We start from the raw sequence: 14992 nt of genomic DNA, 5'->3' as shown, positions 1-14992 counted from the left end.
TGTTGTAGGATTAAAATTTCTTTTCTTGGACATTCAAGTGAGTTTGACTTAGAGAATATCAATGTAGTCTCTTTTGTACTAGTCATGAAATGGCCTTGGGTTATTTTGGAAACTGATAGATATTAAATTAGACTGCAGTGTAGTGTGGAACTTGTTTATTTTTTCTAATAATGAAATAGGTACAACTGTATTGAGATAAAATGAAGTTTTTCGCTCATATGAAGATGTCGCATTGGCAAATTGGTCTTTATTATAATACACAAGACATAAGTAAAATTAAAATGCTCTCATCAAATCCTGCTAGATGTTATGTTAACTTGTGACTTATTAGTGTATGTTGGGAGAGGGAAGAGTGTGTGGCATCAGGGTACAATTTTGGACTTGAACCATATTGCATAAATCTCAAGGCTTCAACTTGATTTATCATATTTTTGGAAATTAAAAGCACAATTAGAATGTTAAATGATATACCTCTGTACATTACGAAATTAGCAACATAAGCTTGTTCTGAAGGCCTTTAGCCACATTGATCAACAGATGATGTAGTCAAAAATAGGGAGACAAATTAAGGACAGCCTCAACCTTGCAACCAAAATCCAGATTTAATACACATATCCCTGATGCATGATAAAGACACAAAAAAACATAGTTTTAATCCAGATTTGCAAACATAGAAATCATGAGAAGCAACACAGATTGAGAAATTTATGACAGATCTTCAAAAAGTTGGGTGCCATCATTTGATCTCTCTTTGCAAAATTTGAACTCAGGTTTTCCTTTTTTTCCATGAATCTCACTCTACTGAAAAGAATACCACCCCTTTGTTTTCCTTACCAAGAGTCTACCTGGTCTTTTCCCTTCAAGAGATCACCTTTTTCATTATTCCAAAACCAATTGAAAGATTGGTTTTCAAATACTTTGTTTCTTGGCTTTTCACATATGGGTCAACTCTTTGCATTTTTCTCTTTTCATGTTCAGACTAACTCTGTCTCATTCATGCTCAACATGATCTTTCATCAAAGATGACTCACTTTGTCCTACCTACCTGTGCCTGTGGAAAATTTAAATGCTTTTTGGGTGATTCAAGCTTGCACTATCCACAAGATTCTCATGCTTCACCCGTGATCATCGAAGAGGAAAGTTCACTTGAGTATGACCGTCTATCAGATCTTGTACAACCAGGACATGTTTTTGCAGTTGTTGCACCGAAAGGGAATGAAGAGAGATCAAAATATTGGTTGGCACGATGTGTACAGGGAAAACAAAATCTAACACAACTAGTGATAGATGATGACGGGTTCACATATCTTACAGGTTCAGTTGTTGTTGTGGGAACTTTTTTGCAAGACACAAAACCATTCTAATGTATTCACACCTTATTATAGCTACAAATGTCAAGTTGTTGAAGCATCAAGAAAAATCGAAGACCAAAGAGCTATGGATAGTGACTATTGTTGATCATGAAGCAATACTGGATAGTCTTAAGTAAAGAGATGACCCTTCAGGCATACTTGAGTAGTAGGTCTTTAATGGTGCCTTATTTTTTTTTATCATGCATTTCATTTCAAACAATGATCATTAAACCTTAATGTTCAAGTTTGTTACGTGTATATTAAGGATGTGTTCAAAATGTAGGTCTATTGATGATCATTCACAGGTGCCACGGATTCCGAGTTAGGGCCTGTCAAAGTTTGACAATTTTTAGCACTTAGGGTGCTCAAGGGACGACGCCGATAGGGTATGACCCCGAGCGTTCGACCGAGTGAGGGGAAAAATAGGAGCATGAATAGGGTAATAATGCCTAACTGGACATGTTAGAGTTGATGATTCGTTATCACGACGAGCAGAATGAGAAATTGGCCACACAACAACATTCGATTGAATGAGACTGATGATTTTTTCACCAACTGAAAAAATGTTGCCCTAATAAAATCGTAGGGAAAATTGAAAAACTGAGATAGGCTTTTGTAGGGACCCTTCTTGTGGACCTGTAGGTTCAAACAGATCATTTGCAGGTACCACGGATTCCGAGTTAGGGCCCATCGAAGTTTGATAATTTTTAGCACTTAGGGTGCTCAAGGGATGACGTCAGTAGGGTATGACCCCGAGCGTTCGACCAAGTGGGGGGACAAAATAGGAGCGTGCATGGGGTAATAATGCCTAACTGAACATGTCAAAGCCAACGGTTCGTTATCACGACAAGCAGAATGAGAAATTGGCCATGCGACAACATTCAATTGAATGAGGTTGATGTTTTTTTTGCCAACCGAAAAAATGTTGCCCTAATAAAACAATGGGGAAACTTGAAAAACCAAGACAGACTTTTGTAGGGACCCCTCTCATGGACCCGTAGTTGAAACAAATCGTTCGCAAGTGCCACAGATTCTAAGTTAGGGCCCGTCAAAGTTTGACATTTTTTAGCATTTAGGGTGCTCAAGGGATGACATCGGTAGGGTATGACCCTGAACGTTCGACCGAGTGGGGGGGGGGGGGGGGGGGGTTGAAATAGGAGTATGCATAGGGTAATAATGCCTAACTAGACATGTTGGAGCCAACAGTTCGTTATCACGATGAGAAGAATGAGAAATTGACCATGCGACAACATTCAATTGAATGAGACTGACGATTTTTTCGCCAACCGAAAAAATGCTACCCTAATAAAACAATAGGAAAATTTGAAAAACTGAGATAGGCTTTTGTAGGGACCCCTCTCGTGGCCCCGTAGGTTCAAACAGATCGTTCGCAGGTGCCATGGATTCTGAGTTAGGGCCCGTCAAAGTTTGATAATTTTTAGCACTTAGGGTGCTCAAGGGACGACGCCAGTAGGGTATGAGCCCGAGCGTTCGACCGAGTGGGGGGGGCAAAATAGGAGCATGCATAGGGTAATAATGAATTGTATCAAGTATTGTTCATTAAATGAATTGTATTGTATTGTTCATTAAATGAATTGTATTGTTCATTATACAAACAACACTTATGATGAAATGAAATGAATTGTATTGTTCATTAAATAACCATTATTAACTATTGTTAATTATTGGAATGAAGATTAATGATTTCCATGATAACATCATGCACAGATGACAAACAATTTATATGATCAAATATCAACTTCTGTATATATGAAAAATGTCAAATGATTACAAGTGTATGTCCATACACAAATATGGCATAAACACCAACTCAAACAAAATGTATGTCTATATACGTGAATGTATGTCTATATACAAAATATACATGCCAACTAGACATGTAAGCATCCCAAAACTATCTATAACATCGTAAGCTGCTGATGGATCATCAAAATTGATCCTCTTTTCCGCACTGCTTGGCTCTAAAGGATCCTGCACAAGAAAAAACAAACCAAGATTAAGATTAGTTATATTATATAACTCACGTTCGAAAAGTTAACATAAAAATGAACTATAATTGAACTATTCTTGTTTACCTCATCTCCACATTTTCTCTTCGGCTTTGCAGGACTCTTGATGTATGTCTTTTGTAGAGGAGGTATGTTTTCAATATTTTCATACACAACCTACATATGTTCACAAACATGACATTGCTAAAAGTTAGCATATAATTGTCACTGATAATAACAAATTATATATACTAAACACAAAATAAAATAAACACACATGTACTCGAGGCATCTCTTCTTCTTCATCATCTTCAGGTATACTGGGTGTAGTCAACAAGGATGTGAAGCCAAGAATTCTCTTTACATATACACAACAAGTATATGAAACTATCAATCTAGACATAGACGTGTATAATCAATATGTTATTTAAACTATTCATTCAATCATATTTGCATTCAATTACCTTTCTCTTGTCTCCAACTGCACTATCAGATCCTAAATCACACTACCCCGCACTTGTGTTGCTTGTGCCCTACAAGAGTAAAATAAGATATACATGCAAGTTACTACATAATCTAATTAATACCAATATAAATGATGAACATATATGTACAATAAAATACAAACGACTAGGTGCAATAACATATGTATCGTCAAGCTATCAAAGCCAAATGAAATGGCCATCAAGGTGCCCTCCTGAATATGTGTCAACTCCTCCTCGGTCATGAACTGTTAAATAGACCATATAAATAAAAATTAGTACTTAATATTATCTAGATTATAATAATTCATTTAAAATATAGCATGAACTGTGAAAATACAAGTCTCACCACTACATCATCAATGTATGATGACGGTGCCTCCTCGCCTCTAGCATGTGAGGACTCCCTAGGGTATCCTCTAGTCTGTGTCATAACATCTGGTGCATCGTGCATCTCATGCACCTCATAATCTGCACTGTTTGTGGGAGGATCAACAAGCTATCCAACTGGACCTAAGCATACGTGCCCACGCATGACACAACTATGGGGCACGCAAATGTGTGGAGCCAAGGATGACATGTCAGCGCCACTACATGCACCACTACCATCAAAAGTAGTGTCACGAACCGTATTTTTAATAATGTGTTACTAAGAAAAATAATGTAGGCTTTTCATTATGAATTGAAATTGAAATGAATATGAACATTTATTTTGATGATAATGCAGTTTGTATGCAAATGATAAGAAATGATGTATGTACTTTACTCATGCAATGTGTAATTAGATGGCTAGTATTATCTTTATTGGGTATCGTCAATGCTGATGAATCATTGAGTGCAAGTGATGCAGGAACAAGTGAGCGAAAATGACAACAAGAACAGGAGTCAGGTAGAGTTGTTTTAGATTATGACTTCGGTAGACTAGAGGAATCTCACACACCACAGTAGAAAAGTTGTTTGTGCAATTGTGACTTTGTCGATGCATTATTTTAAATTAAAATGATTTGAGTAATTGGTAGTCGTTATATTGATTTCATCGATGAAAATGAAAATTAGTTGGATATTTAGAGTACTAAACATATTGACTGAACGTTCTTATTAAAGATGATTTAGTGTTCCATCATGCAAATTTTATGTTAATTATGGTTGACGTGATTACAATTGTATGGAGTTCATATGTATAAATTCGATTATTGTTTTATAAGTTATTTTTCATTTGAAAGAGAATAAAATAATCTTGTCGATTTGAGTAATAGTTCATGAGTATATATTACCATATTTAATTTAAAACCTTTTATAACTGAAATCGAACGATATATATATATATATATATATATATATATATTATTAATTTATTAAATATCATAAAAGATAAAATTAGAATTTCTTTCTATTTAACATTTAATGATTAAATGCAAAGAATGAATTAATGAGTATACTATTGTTTAAGTTTAGAATAATATATATTAATGCTTATGCGTTGAATAGCAAAGGTGGCGGGTGAGTCGACTAATAGAAGTCGATAGTCGACTTAATAGATCTACAGCGAACTCCTCCACGCAGTGGCTCGTGATCTTTGGGGAAGGAAGCAACTTGGCACGAAGTGCCATGGAAGTTTGAAAACCGCAAACCTCTCCATATCTCACGGTGGCAGTAGGAAAGACTGCAGTCTCCACGATGATAGTGGAGAAAGCAAACCATCTCCTCCACGATCCAAAGTCGACTCAATTGCAGAAAACAAAAATTAGAACCCGAGCACCCAAACGTGTCGATAAGATAGTTAATCAGAGGTAGATAGACTGGAGAGTCTCTTACGAAGGAGTAGACATGGGGAAGTGAAGTGAAAGACCTGTCAATGATGCAGCCAAGGTGTCTAACCCATAACAATGTCTAAGCCAAGAATATAGCAGACAATGTACAGAAAAATAGTTTAAATAGAGGCAAGGGCTCGAGAGAGGAAGAAGAGAAAAAAAGATAGGAAGATAGCAAGTTAGAGCATGTTAGAAGAGAGAAAAGAGAGATTAGAGAGAGAAATTTAGAATAGAGATAGGAATAGAGGAAGAATCAATAGAGAATTTTGAACCATCAATCAAGGAAGAAGTAGGCTGACATAGCGGAGGCACGCGAGACTTCACTGCAAGACAGTATCGAAGCATAAGTAGGTAGGATCTTCATCTATTTTTGGTCATTTTGCATTTAGAAATGATGGTGAAATGGTGCTATGGTTAGTAGAATGGTTCAGTATCCCATTTCTGCTCTCAATTCCAATTCATACAACCCACTCAACTAGACTGGTTATGATATGTATAACCAGGGCATCTACAGGTTATTTTCTTTTTCAAATATTTACGTTCTATAGACCTACAATGACAATGAACATCAAGGGATCAGAGAAGGATGGCAGTCATTAGAGGCTAATATAGCATAAGAATGCAAGCAAAACTATGATAGTCTTGTGCATAGAAAGGTGGAATTGTGATGATGAAGGGGAAAGGGTAACTGGTGATACCAAGACTAAACTCAATCCAAACAAAGGGAAGATTGTGATCAAAGGCATAGAAATATGTGAGTGAGCAGGCTAAGGTAGAGCAACATGTTCAGTGAAGTATGGATAGCAGTCATCAATGGAAGGGGAAAATTTGTACTTAAAGAGAAATGCTAAGACAACAGTTATCTAAAGAGTACAACCATAGTGGTACAATGAGGTTGTGATAGTTTTAAAGAAAAACATCAATGCTTGACAGTCTTAGAGTGTAAGGAATGATAACAAAGACCTATGAACAACAAAAGAAAAGGCATTAAACATTCATAAAGGAAATCAAAATAAAACTCATCAAAGAAACACATAAGCAATGAGTCACACACATGATTGACACATGTTAGTAGGTTGTGGGTTAGTAGTTTTCCTTACTTTCTATTAGTTACATTTACTTGGCAACCTCCTGTCGCATTTACTATAGTAGACCTCATAGGTCATTGTACATAGCTTATATAGCTTAATCATGAGACCACATAGGCCATTTCAATAATATAAACATACAAATATACATTAGTTCATTATGAATCTATGTCTTCGGATGTAGCATCTCCATTGCCATCAGACTCACCTCCATCTGCAATTTGGAAGGCATACATATGACCCAGGCTTTTTATCCGCCCAACCAAATGAAGCTTTCGCTTCCTGGTGCTCATGATGAGCTCTCATCCCTCATGACGGAGTTCTCTAGCAAATCATAATCAATTGTCGAGAATGGAACCTATGCATGCATGTAGTATTTAACTGCCAAACTATTGAACTTAACTACATGTGTTATGGCAAGGAGAAAAATTTATTAAGTTATTGGCCAATTAACCCTATTGGGGTAGGTGAGAATAAAATCACCCTTCCCTGGTTTATCCCATAATCAAGCACATCTTTCCTGATACATCCATCTTAGACAGATAAAATAAATTACCCTCCCCGGTTTGTTTTCTTATTAATAAGTTATTATTCCGTATTTAATATTTCTTACTCATTATGATATTCAGACCCTTTTTAACTTTCAGAATTTCAATAATTTAAACTATGCAAGTGCTTATATATATTACTGGTAAAATTGAATAAGTTGATTAGAAATCAAATCTTCAACATAAATAACAACTAATTTAACCCAAGAAAATCTGATGGAGACAGGAAAGAAAATAAATTTGTCTTAGCCTAAGATTATGCCTATCTAATTTACTTAGAAAAAGTCGATTTGGCTTAGGTAGTCAATCAAATAAATACTTCAATCCAAGGTGAGTTTCTGAAAATTTCAAGGAAGCAATTTTGCACAAAATTGCAATAGAGAACCAGGTTGGCTAACAAGCAGATCGACCTGATAGAGGAGATTAGTTATTCAGTCCCAAAGAGATTGGTTGGTAGTTTATACGATTTGGAAATAGGTAGTCATGAACGAAGGAGAATTGCAGACAAGTTAGCTACATAGAGTCGACTATGCCACATAGATGTCGACTCAGCTAAATCAGCTCACAAAAACATTCAAAACTCCCATGGGAATAAAATCTGCATGGAAACCAAGGAGTGCAATGTGCATTCCAGGGAAATCGATCTTGCACAAAAACTATGATAGCAACCAAATAAAACAAATCCAATGTGCATTCTGCGATTCCAAAGGGGAAAATATGGAAGTTTTTTATGGTAAATGTTGTGTTAAATAAAAAAAAATCAAACAAACATGAAATGATTTCAATGCAGTGATAATAGTAACTAATTCAAGACTGGCATTTCTGCAAACAATAATGAAGTTCAGAAAAAAATGATTGAGAGAGAGAAAGAGATGCCATTATGCCAGCAAATAAAGTCCAATATAAATGAATACAACAGATCGACCCCTTGCAAAGGGAAAAGAAGAGATGGGGGGGCGATAATAGTAAACAAAGAGCAATTACCTTACACAAATCGTGGATGGAAGGGAGGAAGGAGGGGTGGTTGTTCCTGCAGAAAATACGCCCTCCCAAGTACCTTACAGGACGATGAAGAGGAGATGAGGGTGGCGGCTTCTACCTGCTTCTGATTCTCTTTCCTAGTCAGAACTTGGACGCCCAACTCACTCTTGTAGACCAAATGAATTTGCAGAGAGAAAGATGATAAAGGTGGTGCGAAAAAGGAAGAGAGCCCCAAGTTTTTCCTTTTCTTCTATTGCCTCCAAAGTCGATTTCTCATCTTATTTGTAAACTCTTCTTGGTTGAGAGATTCGATCCATGTAATGTGTGGATCTAAACAGATGAAAACAAGGGTGAGGAGAGTTGAAGTGAAGAAAAGTGAATTTGGAATAGCCAATTGTGGGAGAAGATGAATGCAAAACTCATGCATTCTTGGTGAAGACGAGGTTACCTCCCCAAATTGTGTGAATTAGAAAGCTTAAAGTCTCAATTAAAGAACCTTTTCTCTTGTTTTCAAATTTAAGATTTGATATTAACATTTTAATTTTCAAATTTAATATTATAATGTTTTTAAATCACACATTCTAATTATATATTTATAATATATTTATTCTTCAATCTTTATTTATTTATCAGTTATTGTTTTTTTTTTAATATTTAATGTAATTATCCTATTTAATTATTATTATACAAATTGTGTGTGTGTGCAGGTTCACATTCCTTGGGTTGTTGTCGATACCCCTCCTCGGTCATATCTCCACCTTCGACGGTCAACCTTGCATCCACCTCATACTCAACGAAAACATATATGTGCAGGTTCACATTCCTTGGGTTGTTGTCGATACCCCTCCTCTGTCATATCTCTGCCTTCGACGATCAACCTTGCATCCACCTCATACTCAACGAAAACATATGTGTGTGTGTGTGTGTGTGTAGATATACATATATACACACACACAGATATATATATATAATTAACATTACACCACATAAATCACATAAAAATAATGTCATTTTAATAGCATTAAATAACATAATATCAAGTTTCATCATTATTTCAATGTCTAAAATAACTGGTCGTGACATCCTTCCCCACTAGGAAGAGACATCGTCCCAATGTCTTGGTACACACATTGAAACAATAATGTATTTCTCTAATGAAATTATAAAAACTCATAATGTGCTACTAATAGTTTGAGTCGAATAGAATTTTATGCACAATGTATCATATTAACCTAAGAGTATAATTGACTAAGAATCGGTGTCATATAATACTTCTAATCACACATCTACAACATTCCTACATGTAATTAGATTTCATTTATTAATTCAAGTATTTGATAGGTATATGGAAAGACTAATAGACATGTCTTAAATAGGCGATCCTTAATTACAATTTAATGGATTCATATTTGCCAACAATATAAGGATATGCACAAGCTGGATGGAAGGCCTCAAAAATGTTTTATAAAATTATAACTTGTAGGCTAGAAGGTGTTCATGAACTTTTCACATAGTAATAACAAAATGATAGTCTAAGGCTATGATTGCCCACTCACAAGTAACATAGCTGAATACCCAAATCTTGGTAATACGAATTAATAATAATAAAGAAATAGAACAAGTTGCAAATCAATCTATGTATACATGAAATAATCTGAATTAATGATTTCAACCATCTAGCTAACTCATGTGACCTAGGCATTGTGCCCATCTCGTCACCCTATAATTATGCGACCTAGGCATTACACCCATCTCGCCACATTTAATTATATGACCTAGGCATTATGTCCATCCCATCACATTTAATTATGCGACCTAGGCATTACACCCATCTTGTCACATTTATTTATTAATTGTTAATGTCATGCCCATATTGATTTTCTAATATATCTCAAAAATATCATCACACAAAACTAAGACATGCACCCACTTCATTCCATGTCATTCATGTAGGCAGTCATATATCTCTATACAATTATTTATGCATTGAATATCATGTCACCACATTCATAGCAATGTGCATGCTACCACACATTCACAACAATATGCATGCTACCACACATTCACAACATCAAACATGCCAAGGTATATCAAGGACTTTGTTGGCAACAACAATGAAGGAAAACCGAGAGGGGTTGCGGGGAGGGGAGGTGGGTGAATCAATTTTCACCGGATTAAATAATTTAAGCACAACTTCAAATCTAATTAATTGCAGCAAGAACAAAGATAAACACAATAACAACACACATAACATCGAGATTTTTGATGTGGAAAACCTGGTTAAGGGAAAAACCACAGTGGGAACCTACCCACAATAAGATGATACTTTGCAGTAGTATGTGAGAATATTACAATGGGGAATGCACATGCATTCAGACACACTTCTTAGAGCTCATTGCTCAAAATGTAATGACTCGGAAGGGTACAACCCTCAAGGAAGGTTCACTACCTTACAATAATATTTGGAGTACAATCCGGTCTAGATGAACTGAAAGAATAACATCTACTAATGCCTGATGATAGTTCTGGTTAAGCACAATTGTCTGCTTTGCAACACACTTCTACTCTACACTTCACACGGAAAGATAAATTTTCTTGTTCACGTATACACCACTCTCTGATAATGCAGACACAACAACATACACCAATTACATAAATTTAACACCTATTTATACAATTCATCAACCTTGACTACAAGTCGGCTCAACCCTTAACGTCTAATTACAAAATTACACCACACGATACATAAATCAACCACCAAACCAATACAATATTCATGACAACATAGCATGGACCCAAATCAAATCCTTGAACATGCAACACCATCATAAATCTTGCCAAGATCATCTACAACACGCTACACCACCAAAAATGTCATATAACACAAAGAATATCACTTGACCCATAAGATCTTCAATAATGCACACAATGATCAATGCAGACCACCAAAACAAATAGGACACGATTAGGAAACACCAACAAGCATGTTAGAATCATCCGCAATAGCTGCACCAACACAACTTAATCAAATATTCATCGATCAACACATTGATACTCAAGAACACTCAATAGAAGCAACTGGGACTAGAAAGATAACTCGCGGAGCACCAAATTATGAACCATTTGAATCAAATATACACACAAACATCCCAAACACTCTTACAAAACCGCAACTCAAGATATAATCATTTCGAAGCACAACGGATCAAATACCAGAACAACTGCAACATTGAACATTGAAAAACCAATCTTTATATCGGAATCCATAACCCGATCAAAACACCACATATCATCATGAAATCAACACTAAATGAAGCATCTCTAGTTGATTCGACATATCAAACAGATAAACCAACCAGTTCAACTCTCGACAATCACCAGAACACAAGAATATGTTGACATTAATGACAACAACATATCCTAGCAGAAACAATATCCAACAAACTTCTTAAGTTATAAGTCTTATTTTCCATCCTCTCATTTCTATAATTTCTAGGATTGGTATATAATCTACTTTCTTGAATAAGATCAACACAAAATATGATAATTAAGTGTCATTGCATGCAACTATGTACTCACTCATCTTACAAATGTCTTCCCATTTCATTACACAAGAAAACATATGTGAGGGAAAAATTCGATGGCATCTACATCACATGTGATTTTTGCATTGTTTATACCCTCTTAAAATATTACATGCACAAAGACTATTGTGATCACAAGGTATGATACACATGATTAGTTATGTAAAATGCTCACATAACAAGTTCAAGGAACTAGGCCATGACACAAGGACATTAGATACTTTGACTTATAAGGAGTGGTTACCTTTTAGCTAAGGCTTCAACACACATGACCAATATATCATAAATGCTATATTATAATGGCATTCATATTCTTACGAGTGCGACATAACAAATGTTCTAGGCCACATCACATAATACCCAATGATAAAGAATTTATAAAATGAGTTTTATTATGCCTACTATGTAGAGTAGGAAAAACACAACCATGTTTTACGAATTTAGGTTAAACTTGAAGAATAAACTTCCCATAATGTCATAAGGTAATAAACCTCACAGGTTCTAGATTACAAGGAACAAAACAATTTAGGATATAAGCTATCAACGTATTAATCTAATATGATAACCTTATGCATCCATTACATATGAATACTTTCATTCATGCAAATGATATTTCATTCTTATAGAAAAACAATATGCAACACCCATCCAACAAAAACAACAATATAATAATATCAAAAATCTAATGCGTGGTATCCCCTTTTGATTTATTTCTCATTCTAGTGCAACTTTTATGTAATTTGCAATTTATAATGCTCAATTAAAAGCCATGCAATCAAATCCGACATACAACTCAATCATCTAATCAAGAAGCATATGAGGGCATACAAGTCCACTCAAAATTTTACTATCATCTATACTAACCAAGGTTCAATCATTAGGGAGACCATCTTTCTAGAGGCACTTCCCAACAAATGGCAATCTAAATAATCCCTTATCTGCTTATTTAATTGAAGAGTTATTCTTATTTCTCTCAAATGGTCGTTGGAAACAATAATTAGCATATTGGTCCCCACCACAAACATAGCACCTGTCTCGAGGTCCCTTCGATTTGTAAGACTTATTCCGCTTAGGTTCATTCTTGTTGTTGTTATTGTTGTCATAATGGGTCCTCTTATTGCTTCCATACCATTTATTTCAGGCTCCATCTCGAATATTGTTGTCTCTATTCATGCTCTTGGTTTGTTGATTATTACTTCCATGTTGTTGAATCATCCTTTTGAAAACTTCTTCCATAGCCAAAAATATAGCAAATGGGATTGTTGGTTAACCGATTTATCACCTAACTCTATATTCTCATGCCCATAAAGGTGACAAATGTAACCACAATTGAGCTAGTCTCAAACAACCATTTATTAATTGATTGTTTGGGCTTATTTTACAAGGTGGCGGCTACCTTCATAACATTTTCAACAAATAATGAACCATTCATAATTTCTTTTAACCATAAAGAAAACTAAGGAAACTCTTTTAACCAGCAAGCTTTAGAAATGCATACATGTAGCATAAATTAACTATTTTTTTAATTTTCCAATCTTTAAATAAACCACAGAAGCATCATTCACATATTACACTTTTCGAGTAACAAAAATATTTAATTAATCACTTCCAAATATAGATCATTCATTAATAAGCCATTCAACACAAACAAAGGAGTCCATACACCACAACTCAAAGATCATGGATATCTGAAACCACAAGTGTTTTTCTATATTGAAATTAACTAAAAACAGAAATATACTTAACAAACAAAAGTTTTTGCTCTAATGAGAAAATCAAAGTTTTCCGAAAAGATCCCTAATTCAATTTAAGTCCAACTATTTAAAGCTTAAAAGTAACAGTTTCTTGAAGACAACCGTTATTTAAAATTGAGTCTTTAAAAAGGCGAAAGAACCAATATTAAGAAAAGCAATACAAACTATAAAATCACAACTGTTGCTCCAGCTTCAGAATCTTGACCACCAATAACCTCCACCTCCTGTTGACCGCATGCCACCACTTGAGCTTTGATCTTCTGCCTATATTCTCGGTACCTATTGATGACCATGGTAATGCTTTTATCCCTCGGTACTTAGAAAGCAATTTGTCTGTATCAGCTAGGTTGTCGTGTATGTGATGCAGAGCATCCAACACAAACAACAAAACACTCAAGGGTATGCTAACCCAAAACCAAATTCAAGAACTTCAACTTGACTCAAGAGGCATATAACAAGATTAACCACTCTTCTCAACTCCAAAACTCACAATTTGATCATTAAGTGACAATACAAATGGAATTCATCCATTCTACAAGGAAATCACCACATTATGTTTATACAAGGACTTCAAAGGTATCTTGATACAATAACTTTACCCTTCAAGGAATAGGGATCTTCTCATTCACAATCACTAACAATAAGAACTTCTACACACCTTAGAATCACCCAACATATCCTTCCTACAACATTGAGTACCTTCCACATAATAGAGAACTCTTTGTTGAAATAAAATTAGGCTTAAGGCATAACTGATCACAAACTTCAAGAAACAACAACTCCTTCAAACATAAGCACATAATTTAAAGGATCGTCTACCAAGTACTTCCATCATACGCCACCAATCAACCCCAAACCAATTTCAAATGTTAGATTCCATCCCTACAAACCTTCATTCAATATTTCAGATCATAAGATTCACCACAACATGAGAGAACAAATTCTTTATTGCCATGGAATACCCTAGTTCAGGGTTTCATTATTAAAAAGAGTTTTAATGAAAACAATCACAACTTCTTCAATTCTTAACCAAACTAAGTCAGACAAAAAGCACTGGAAAGAGGATTCGGAGATATTTCCGACACATACATCCTTTCTTAATTATGATTCCTCATGTGGCCATACCAAATGATGCAACAAGACCGTTCTTGCCTTTACCAGTCTAATTTTCACCATGAACTATAACAAACGGTCATTAATAACTTTTGAAATACCGATTAGGAAGCCATTATCTCCTGTCAGAATCTATATCTCATAGATACAAAACTTTTCTCAAATTTATAGCCAGGTCCAATAGTTAAAATAAAATTTATGAGGTTTTTACCAAAACGGGTAACCCTTGGCAGGGTTTTGACAGTTTTTGGAAAAACAAACATATCTTGC

Source organism: Cryptomeria japonica, chromosome 9 (assembly GCF_030272615.1).
Source record: "Cryptomeria japonica chromosome 9, Sugi_1.0, whole genome shotgun sequence".
In the NCBI taxonomy this organism is placed as follows: domain Eukaryota; kingdom Viridiplantae; phylum Streptophyta; class Pinopsida; order Cupressales; family Cupressaceae; genus Cryptomeria; species Cryptomeria japonica.
Note: the sequence above shows the minus strand (reverse complement) of the source record.